The following is a 12500-nucleotide window of genomic DNA, read 5'->3' as shown; positions in this document are numbered from 1 at the left end:
AGAGAGAGAGGCCCAGAGTGAGGTATTTTCACCCCTGTGGGTAACTGACTGATACTGTGATACTGAAGGGGATAGAACAATATAATGAGAGTTAAAGAAGAGGAGGGGAGAGAGACTCATTGAGAATGAGGGGAATGAATGACAGGTAGAGGACAGAGAGAGAATCAGGGAGAGATGAAGACATAATGATGTGATGTCATAAGAACCTAGCCTAGAACACTGGCGTAGAACCTAGAACACTGAGGAGCAGAACTACAGTACAACTGTCATAATGGCCTAGAACACTGAGGAGCAGAACTACAGTACAACTGTCATAATGGCCTAGAACACTGAGGAGCAGAACTACAGTACAACTGTCATAATGGCCTAGAACACTGAGGAGCAGAACTACAGTACAACTGTCATAATGGCCCAGAACACTGAGGAGCAGAACTACAGTACAACTGTTATAATGGCCTAGAACACTGAGGAGCAGGACTACAGTACAACTGTCATAATGGCCTAGAACACTGAGGAGCAGAACTACAGTAGGACTACAGTACAACTGTCATAATGGCCTAGAACACTGAGGAGCAGAACTACAGTAGGACTACAGTACAACTGTCATAATGGCCTAGAACACTGAGGAGCAGAACTACAGTAAGACTACAGTACAACTGTCATAATGGCCTAGAACACTGAGGAGCAGGACTACAGTACAACTGTCATAATGGCCTAGAACACTGAGGAGCAGAACTACAGTACAACTGTCATAATGGCCTAGAACACTGAGGAGCAGAACTACAGTAGGACTACAGTACAACTGTCATAATGGCCTAGAACACTGAGGAGCAGAACTACAGTAGGACTACAGTACAACTGTCATAATGGCCTAGAACACTGAGGAGCAGAACTACAGCACAACTGTCATAATGGCCTAGAACACTGAGGAGCAGAACTACAGTACAACTGTCATAATGGCCTAGAACACTGAGGAGCAGAACTACAGTACAACTGTCATAATGGCCTAGAACACTGAGGAGCAGAACTACAGTACAACTGTCATAATGGCCTAGAACACTGAGGAGCAGAACTACAGTACAACTGTCATAATGGCCTAGAACACTGAGGAGCAGAACTACAGTACAACTGTCATAATGGCCTAGAACACTGAGGAGCAGAACTACAGTACAACTGTCATAATGGCCTAGAACACTGAGGAGCAGAACTACAGTACAACTGTCATAATGTTCTAGAACACTGAGGAGCAGAACTACAGTACAACTGTCATAATGGCCTAGAACACTGAGGAGCAGAACTACAGTACAACTGTCATAATGTTCTAGAACACTGAGGAGCAGAACTACAGTACAACTGTCATAATGGCCTAGAACACTGAGGAGCAGAACTACAGTACAACTGTCATAATGGCCCAGAACACTGAGGAGCAGAACTACAGTACAACTGTCATAATGGCCTAGAACACTGAGGAGCAGAACTACAGTAGGACTACAGTACAACTGTCATAATGGCCTAGAACACTGAGGAGCAGAACTACAGTACAACTGTCATAATGGCCTAGAACACTGAGGAGCAGAACTACAGTACAACTGTCATAATGGCCTAGAACACTGAGGAGCAGAACTACAGTACAACTGTCATAATGGCCTAGAACACTGAGGAGCAGAACTACAGTAGGACTACAGTACAACTGTCATAATGGCCTAGAACACTGAGGAGCAGAACTACAGTAGGACTACAGTACAACTGTCATAATGGCCTAGAACACTGAGGAGCAGGACTACAGTACAACTGTCATAATGGCCTAGAACACTGAGGAGCAGAACTACAGTACAACTGTCATAATGGCCTAGAACACTGAGGAGAACACTAGAGGAGCAGAACTACAGTACAACTGTCATAATGGCCTAGAACACTGAGGAGCAGAACTACAGTACAACTGTCATAATGGCCTAGAACACTGAGGAGCAGAACTACAGTACAACTGTCATAATGGCCTAGAACACTGAGGAGCAGAACTACAGTACAACTGTCATAATGGCCTAGAACACTGAGGAGCAGAACTACAGTACAACTGTCATAATGGCCTAGAACACTGAGGAGCAGAACTACAGTACAACTGTCATAATGGCCTAGAACACTGAGGAGCAGAACTACAGTACAACTGTCATAATGGCCTAGAACACTGAGGAGCAGAACTACAGTACAACTGTCATAATGGCCTAGAACACTGAGGAGCAGGACTACAGTACAACTGTCATAATGGCCTAGAACACTGAGGAGCAGAACTACAGTACAACTGTCATAATGGCCTAGAACACTGAGGAGCAGAACTACAGTACAACTGTCATAATGGCCTAGAACACTGAGGAGCAGAACTACAGTACAACTGTCATAATGGCCTAGAACACTACAACTGTCATAATGTTCTAGAACACTGAGAAGCAGAACTACAGTACAACTGTCATAATGGCCTAGAACACTGAGGAGCAGAACTACAGTACAACTGTCATAATGGCCTAGAACACTGAGGAGCAGGACTACAGTAGAACTACAGTACAACTGTCATAATGGCCTAGAACACTGAGGAGCAGAACTACAGTACAACTGTCATAACGGCCTAGAACACTGAGGAGCAGAACTACAGTACAACTGTCATAATGGCCTAGAACACTGAGGAGCAGAACTACAGTACAAATTGTCATAATGGCCGAGAACACTGAGGAGCAGAACTACAGTACAAATTGTCATAATGGCCTAGAACACTGAGGAGCAGAACTGCAGTAGGACTACAGTACAACTGTCATAATGGCCTAGAACACTGAGGAGCAGGACTACAGTACAACTGTCATAATGGCCTAGAACACTGAGGAGCAGAACTACAGCACAACTGTCATAATGGCCTAGAACACTGAGGAGCAGAACTACAGTACAACTGTCATAATGGCCCAGAACACTGAGGAGCAGAACAACAGTACAACTGGCATAATGGCCTAGAACACTGAGGAGCAGAACTACAGTACAACTGTCATAATGGCCTAGAACACTGAGGAGCAGGACTACAGTACAACTGTCATAATGGCCTAGAACACTGAGGAGCAGAACTACAGTACAACTGTCATAATGGCCTAGAACACTGAGGAGCAGGACTACAGTACAACTGTCATAATGACCTAGTACACTGAGGAGCAGAACTACAGTACAACTGTCATAATGGCCTAGAACACTGAGGAGCAGAACTACAGTACAACTGTCATAATGGCCTAGAACACTGAGGAGCAGAACTACAGTACAACTGTCATAATGGCCTAGAACACTGAGGAGCAGAACTACAGTACAACTGTCATAATGGCCTAGAACACTGAAGAGCAGGACTACAGTAGAACTACAGTACAACTGTCATAATGGCCTAGAACACTGAGGAGCAGAACTACAGTAGGACTACAGTACAACTGTCATAATGGCCTAGAACACTGAGGAGCAGAACTACAGTAGGACTACAGTATAACTGTCATAATGGCCTAGAACACTGAGGAGCAGAACTACAGTACAACTGTCATAATGGTCTAGAACACTGAGGAGCAGAACTACAGTACAACTGTCATAATGGCCTAGAACACTGAGGAGCAGAACTACAGTAGGACTACAGTACAACTGTCATAATGGCCTAGAACACTGAGGAGCAGAACTACAGTAGAACTACAGTATAACTGTCATAATGGCCTAGAACACTGAGGAGCAGAACTACAGTACAACTGTCATAATGGTCTAGAACACTGAGGAGCAGAACTACAGTACAACTGTCATAATGGCCTAGAACACTGAGGAGCAGGACTACAGTACAACTGTCATAATGGCCTAGAACACTGAGGAGCAGAACTACAGTAGGACTGTCATAATGGCCTAGAACACTGAGGAGCAGAACTACAGTACAACTGTCATAATGGCCCAGAACACTGAGGAGCAGAACTACAGTACAACTGTCATAATGGCCTAGAACACTGAGGAGCAGAACTACAGTACAACTGTCATAATGGTCTAGAACACTGAGGAGCAGAACTACAGTACAACTGTCATAATGGCCTAGAACACTGAGGAGCAGGACTACAGTACAACTGTCATAATGGCCTAGAACACTGAGGAGCAGAACTACAGTAGGACTGTCATAATGGCCTAGAACACTGAGGAGCAGAACTACAGTACAACTGTCATAATGGCCCAGAACACTCTTGTATTAAAGAAAGAAGACTGAACTAACTAACAAAACAACAAAACAAACCGTGAAGCTGTTCGAAGAGTACAGACAGGCAACTAAACATAGAACAAGAACCCACAAACACAAAACGGAAATGAATACCTAAACATTATCTCCAATCATATGATAAACAGCTGCCTCTGATTGGGAACCATACCAGGCCACCATAGACATACATATTACCTAGACCTACAAAACCTCTAGACATACAAAAACCCTAGACAATACAAAAACCCTAGACAATACAAAAACTAGCACACCCACCCTCATCACACCCTGACCTAACCAAAATATAAAGAAAACAGGGATATCTATGGTCAGAGTGTGACAGTACCCCCCCCCCCCAAAGGTGCGGACTCCCAGCCGTGAACCTGAACATTTCAGGGAGGGTCTGGGTGGGCATCTACCCTCAGTGGCGGCTCAGGTTCTGGACACCGACCCCCCTCTTTACAGTGATCACTCCGTCTTTGTAGAACCAGACCATGGATCATCGCCGGAGGCTCTGGACTGGGGACCTTCGCCGGAGACCCCGGGCTGGGCACCGTCGCCGGAAACCCCGGGCTGGGGATTGTTGCGGAAGGCTCTGGCCTGGGGATTGTCGCTGGCGGCTCCGGACTGTGGCCCGTCATTTGGGGTTCCGGACTGTGGCCCGTCGTTGGAGGTTCCGGACTGTGGCCCGTCGTTGGAGGTTCCGGACTGTGGCCCGTCGTTGGAGGTTCCGGACTGTGGCCCATCGTTTGGGGTTCTGGACTGTGGCCCGTCGTTGGAGGTTCCGGACTGAGGCCCGTCGTTGGAGGTTCCAGGCGGTGGCCCGTCGTTGGAGGTTCCGGACGGTGGCCCGTCGTTGGAGGTTCCGGTCTGTGGCCCGTCGTTGGAGGTTCCGGACTGTGGCCCGTCGTTGGAGGTTCCGGACGGTGGCCCGTCGTTGGAGGTTCCGGTCTGTGGCCCGTCGTTGGAGGTTCCGGACTGTGGCCCGTCGTTGGAGGTTCCAGACTGTGGCCTGTCATTGGAGGTTCCGGACTGTGGCCCATCGTTGGAGCTAGTAGTACATGATGTTACCGTAAATCTAGTGGTACATGATGTTACTGTAAAGCTAGTAGTACATGATCTTACCGTAAAGCTAGTAGTACATGATGTTACAGTAAAGCTAGTAGTACAGACTGTTACCGTAAAGCTAGCAGTACAGACTGTTTATGTAAAGCTAGTAGTACAGACTGTTACCGTAAAGCTAGTAGTACAGACTGTTACCGTAAAGCTGGTAGTACAGACTGTTACCATGAAGCTGGTAGACTGTTACCATAAAGCTGGTAATACAGACTGTTACAGTAAAGCTGGTATTACAGACTGTTACCGTAAAGCTGGTAGTACAGACTGTTACCATAAAGCTGGTAGACTGTTACCATAAAGCTAGTAGTACAGACTGTTACCATAAAGCTAGTAGTACAGACTGTTATCATAAAGCTAGTATTACAGACTGTTACCATAAAGCTAGTATTACATACTGTGAATGTAAAGCTAGCAGTACATGATGTTACAGTTTAGCAAGCAGTACATAATATTACCGTAAAGCTAGTAGTACAGTCTGTTAATGTTAAGCTAGTAGAACATGATGTTACCGTAAAGCTAGTATTACAGACTGTTAATGTAAAGCTAGTAGTACAGACTGTTAATGTAAAGCTAGCAGTACATGATGTTACAGTTTAGCTAGTAGTACATAATGTTACCGTAAAGCTAGTATTACAGACTGTTAATGTAAAGCTAGTAGTACATGATGTTAGCGTAAAGCTAGTAGTACATGATGTTACAGTAAAGCCAGTAGTACATGATGTTACTGTAAAGCTAGTAGTACATGATGTTACCATAAAGCTAGCAGTACAGAATGTAAAGCTAGTAGTACAGACTGTTACCGTAAAGCTAGTATTACAGATTGTGAATATAAAGCTAGCAGTACATGATGTTACAGTTTAGCTAGTAGTACATACTGTTACCGTAAAGCTAGTAGTACAGTCTGTTAATGTTAAGCTAGTAGTACATGATGTTACCGTAAAGCTAGTGGTACATTATGTTACCGCAAAGCTCGTAGTACAGACTGTTACCGTAAAGCTAGCAGTACAGACTGTTTATGTAAAGTTAGTAGTACATAATGTTACCGTAAAGCTAGCAGTACAGACTGTTAATGTCAAATTAGTAGTACATAATGTTCCCGTAAAGCTAGTAGTACAGACTGTGATCGTAAACCTAGCAGTAAAGACTGTTACCGTAAAGCTGGTATTACAGAATGGTGCCATAAAGCTAGCAGTAAAGACTGTTACCGTAAAGCTGGTATTACAGAATGGTGCCATAAAGCTAGTAGTACAGACTGTTACCGTAAAGCTGGTAGTACAGACTGTTACCATGAAGCTAGTAGTACAGACTGTTACCGTAAAGCTGGTATTACAGAATGGTGCCATAAAGCTAGTAGTACAGTCTGTTAATGTTAAGCTAGTAGTACATGATGTTACCGTAAAGCTAGTAGTACATACTGTTACCGTAAAGCTAGTAGTACAGTCTGTTAATGTTAAGCTAGTAGTACATGATGTTACCGTAAAGCTAGTGGTACATTATGTTACCGTAAAGCTAGTAGCACATGCTGTTACTGTAACGCTAGTAGTACATGATGTTACCATAAAGCTAGAAGTACATGATGTTACCATAAAGCTAGAAGTACATGATGTTACTGTAAAGATATTAGTACATTATGTTAACGTAAAGCTAGCAGTGCAGACTGTTAATGTAAAGTTAGTAGTACAGATTGTTACCGTAAAGATAGTAGTACAGACTGGGATCGTAAACCTAGCAGTAAAGACTGTTACCGTAAAGCTGGTACTACAGACTGTTACCATAAAGCTAGTAGTACAGACTGTTACCATAAAGCTAGTAGTACAGACTGTTACCATAAAGCTAGTAGTACAGACTGTTACCATAAAGCTAGTATTACAGACTGTTACCATAAAGCTAGCAGTACATAATATTACCGTAAAGCTAGTAGTACAGTCTGTTAATGTTAAGCTAGTAGTACATGATGTTAACGTAAAGCTAGTATTACAGATTGTGAATATAATGCTAGCAGTACATGATGCTACAGTTTAGCTAGTAGTACATAATTTTACTGTAAAGCTAGTAGTATATGATCTTACCGTAAAGCTAGCAGTACAGAATGTAAAGTTAGCATAACAGACTGTTAATGTAAAGTTAGTAGTACATGATGTTACTGTAAAGATATTAGTACATTATGTTACCGTAAAGCTAGCAGTACAGACTGTTAATGTAAAGTTAGTAGTACAGACTATTAATGTAAAGCTAGCAGTACAGACTGTTACATGATGTTACCATAAAGCTAGTAGTACATGATGTTACTGTAAAGATATTAGTACATTATGTTACCGTATTATTATATTATATTACTGTAAAGCTAGTAGTCCAAGATGTTACCGTACAGCTAGTAGTACATGATGTTACCGTAAAGCTAGTCGTACATGATGTTACTGTAAAGCTAGTAGTAGATGATGTTACCGTAAAGCTAGTAGTACATGATGTTACCGTAAAGCTAGTAGTACATGATGTTACTGTAAAGCTAGTAGTACAAGATGTTACCGTACAGCTAGTAGTACATGATGTTACCGTAAAGCTAGTCGTACATGATGTTACTGTAAAGCTAGTAGTAAATGATGTTACCGTAAAGCTAGTAGTACATGATGTTACCGTAAAGCTAGTGGTTCATGATGTTACCGTAAAGCTAGTAGTACATGATGTTACCTTAAAGCTAGTAGGTCATAATGTTACCGTAAAGCTAATATTACATGATGTTACTGTAAGGCGAGTAGTACATGATGTTACCGTAAAGCTAGAGTTCATGATGTTACTGTAAAGCTAGTAGTATATGTTGTTACCGTAAAGCTAGTAGTACAGAATGTTACCGTAAAGCTAATATTACATGATGTTACTGTAAAGCTAGTAGTACATGATGTTACCGTAAAGCTAGTAGTACATGATGTTACCTTAAAGCTAGTAGGTCATAATGTTACCGTAAAGCTAGTAGTACATGATGTTACCGTAAAGCTAGTAGTACATGATGTTACCGTAAAGCTAGTAGTACAGCATGTTACCGTAAAGCTAGTAGTACATGATGTTACCGTAAAGCTAGTAGTACATGATGTTACCGTAAAGCTAGTAGTACATAATGTTACCGTAAAGCTAGTAGTACATAATGTTACCGTAAAGCTAGTGGTACATGATGTTACCGTAAAGCGGTTAGTACATGATGTTACCGTAAAGCTAGTGGTGCATGATGTTACCGTAAAGCTAGTAGTACATGATGTTACCGTAAAGCTAGTAGTATATGATGTTACCGTAAAGCTAGTAGTACATGATGTTACCGTAAAGCTAGTAGTACATAATGTTACCGTAAAGCTAGTAGTACATAATGTTACCGTAAAGCTAGTGGTACATGATGTTACCGTAAAGCGGTTAGTACATGATGTTACCGTAAAGCTAGTAGTACAGCATGTTACCGTAAAGCTAGTAGTACATGATGTTACCGTAAAGCTAGTGGTACATGATGTTACCGTAAAGCGGTTAGTACATGATGTTACCGTAAAGCTAGTAGTACAGCATGTTACCGTAAAGCTAGTAGTACATGATGTTACCGTAAAGCTAGTGGTGCATGATGTTACCGTAAAGCGGTTAGTACATGATGTTACCGTAAAGCTAGTAGTACATGATGTTACCGTAAAGCTAGTAGTACAGCATGTTACCGTAAAGCTAGTAGTACATGATGTTACCGTAAAGCTAGTAGTACACACACAGCTGAATCCAGCAGGAAATGAGCGATGTGGTGCGGATTGAAAGGTAGAGAGAAAAATGAAAGAGAGGATGGGAGAAGGGGTATTAATACATACATGCAGAGACACACACACACACACACATTATGCAGACACACACACAATGTGCAAACATGATGCACAAACACACACAAACCCGTGCAGTTAAAAGGAAAGCAGCATCACTCTTACCATCTCTCTCTTTCTGTTCTATGGTCCCTCCTTCTCTAGCTTTTCCCTAGACTGAAGGTCATCTAGCTAGACTGTCCCAATTCTCTCTCTCCCTCTTTTCTCTCAGTCTCCTTCTCCCCCTCTTTCCTCTCTCTCTCTCACTACCTCGTTCCTCTCTGTCCTCTCTCTCTCTCTCTTTCCTTTATCTCTTTATTTTCCTTCCTGTTGTAAATGTCTTCTCCGTGCATTACAGAATCAAAAGTCAGGAATTAATTTAGACACACACAGAGAACATACAGAGAGAAACTGTGGTAGAGACTGTTGTGTATGTGTCTCTCCCTGGTGGTGGGAATCATTACCTCTTTAACACCACAGTATCTCCCTACAGCCTTCCTGTTATACTGCCAGCTACAGTAAGTCCTGTTATAATACTACTGTAACTCCCTACAGCCTTCCTGTTATACTGCCAGCTACAGTAAGTCCTGTTATAATACTACTGTAACTCCCTACAGCCTTCCTGTTATACTGCCAGCTACAGTAAGTCCTGTTATAATACTACTGTAACTCCCTACAGCCTTCCTGTTATACTGCCAGCTACAGTAAGTCCTGTTATAATACTACTGTAACTACCTACAGCCTTCCTGTTATACTGCCAGCTACAGTAAGTCCTGTTATAATACTACTGTAACTCCCTACAGCCTTCCTGTTATACTGCCAGCTACAGTAAGTCCTGTTATAATACTACTGTAACTCCCTACAGCCTTCCCGTTATACTGCCAGCTACAGTAAGTCCTGTTATAATACTACTGTAACTACCTACAGCCTTCCTGTTATACTGCCAGCTACAGTAAGTCCTGTTATAATACTACTGTAACTCCCTACAGCCTTCCTGTTATACTGCCAGCTACAGTAAGTCCTGTTATAATACTACTGTAACTCCCTACAGCCTTCCTGTTATACTGCCAGCTACAGCTACAGTAAGTCCTGATATAATACTACTGTAACACCCTACAGCCTTCCTGTTATACTGCCAGCTACGGTAAGTCCTGTTATAATACTACTGTAAATCCCTACAGCCTTCCTGTTATACTGTCAGCTACAGTAAGTCCTGTTATAATACTACTGTAACTCCCTACAGCCTTCCTGTTATACTGCCAGCTACGGTAAGTCCTGTTATACTGCCAGCTACGGTAAGTCCTGATTTAATACTACTGTAAATCCCTACAGCCTTCCTGTTATACTGTCAGCTACAGTAAGTCCTGTTATAATACTACTGTAACTCCCTACAGCCTTCCTGTTAAACTGCCAGCTACGGCTACAGTAAGTCCTGTTATAATACTACTGTAACTCCCTACAGCCTTCCTGATATACTGCCAGCTACGGTAAGTCCTGTTATAATACTACTGTAACTCCCTACAGCCTTCCTGTTAAACTGCCAGCTACGGCTACAGTAAGTCCTGTTATAATACTACTGTAACTCCCTACAGCCTTCCTGTTATACTGCCAGCTACAGCTACAGTAAGTCCTGTTATACTGCCAGCTACAGTAAGTCCTGTTATAATACTACTGTAACTCCCTACAGCCTTCCTGTTATACTGCCAGCTACAGCTACAGTAAGTCCTGATATAATACTACTGTAACACCCTACAGCCTTCCTGTTATACTGCCAGCTACGGTAAGTCCTGTTATAATACTACTGTAAATCCCTACAGCCTTCCTGTTATACTGTCAGCTACAGTAAGTCCTGTTATAATACTACTGTATCTCCCTACAGCCTTCCTGTTATACTGCCAGCTACGGTAAGTCCTGTTATATTGCCAGCTACGGTAAGTCCTGATTTAATACTACTGTAAATCCCTACAGCCTTCCTGTTATACTGTCAGCTACAGTAAGTCCTGTTATAATACTACTGTAACTCCCTACAGCCTTCCTGTTAAACTGCCAGCTACGGCTACAGTAAGTCCTGTTATAATACTACTGTAACTCCCTACAGCCTTCCTGTTATACTGCCAGCTACAGCTACAGTAAGTCCTGTTATACTGCCAGCTACAGTAAGTCCTGTTATAATACTACTGTAACTCCCTACAGCCTTCCTGTTATACTGCCAACTACGGTAAGTCCTGTTATAATACTACTGTAACTCCCTACAGCCTTCCTGTTATACTGCCAGCTACGGTAAGTCCTGATATAATACTACTGTAACTCCCTACAGCCTTCCTGTTATACTGCCAGCTACAGTAAGTCGTGTTATAATACTACTGTAACTCCCTACAGCCTTCCTGTTATACTGCCAGCTACAGTAAATCCTGTTATAATACTACTGTAACTCCCTACAGCCTTCCTGTTATACTGCCAGCTACAGCTACAGTAAGTCCTGTTATACTGCCAGCTACAGTAAGTCCTGTTATAATACTACTGTAACTCCCTACAGCCTTCCTGTTATACTGCCAGCTACGGTAAGTCCTGATATAATACTACTGTAACTCCCTACAGCCTTCCTGTTATACTGCCAGCTACAGCTACAGTAAGTCCTGTTATACTGTCAGCTACAGTAAGTCCTGTTATAATACTACTGTAACTCCCTACAGCCTTCCTGTTATACTACTAGCTACAGCTACAGTAAGTCCTGATATAATACTACTGTAAATCCCTACAGCCTTCCTGTTATACTGCCAGCTACAGTAAGTCCTGATATAATACTACTGTAACTCCCTACAGCCTTCCTGTTATTCTGCCAGCTACGGTAAGTCCTGATATAATACTACTGTAAACCCCTACAGCCTTCCTGTTATACTGCCAGCTACAGTAAGTCCTGATATAATACTACTGTAACTCCCTACAGCCTTCCTGTTATACTGCCAGCTACAGTAAGTCCTGTTATAATACTACTGTAACTCCCTACAGCCTTCCTGTTATACTGCCAGCTACAGTAAGTCCTGTTATAATACTACTGTAACTCCCTACAGCCTTCCTGTTATACTGCCAGCTACAGCTACAGTAAGTCCTGATATAATACTACTGTAACACCCTACAGCCTTCCTGTTATACTGCCAGCTACGGTAAGTCCTGTTATAATTCTACTGTAAATCCCTACAGCCTTCCTGTTATACTGTCAGTTACAGTAAGTCCTGTTATAATACTACTGTAACTCCCTACAGCCTTCCTGTTATACTGCCAGCTACAGTAAGTCCTGATATAATACTACTGTAAATCCC

The 12500-nt window shown here is 42.4% G+C and overlaps 1 pseudogene; it reads right to left on the bottom strand.

The window, feature by feature from the left end:
- LOC124008820 overlaps nt 1–12500 on the bottom strand; it is a 165040-nt pseudogene that overhangs the window by 101576 nt on the left and 50964 nt on the right.

This window comes from Oncorhynchus gorbuscha, linkage group LG21, assembly GCF_021184085.1.
Source record: "Oncorhynchus gorbuscha isolate QuinsamMale2020 ecotype Even-year linkage group LG21, OgorEven_v1.0, whole genome shotgun sequence".
NCBI lineage: Eukaryota > Metazoa > Chordata > Actinopteri > Salmoniformes > Salmonidae > Oncorhynchus > Oncorhynchus gorbuscha.
The sequence above is the reverse complement of the archived record's forward strand: the minus strand, read 5'-3'. Positions and strand labels throughout refer to the sequence as shown.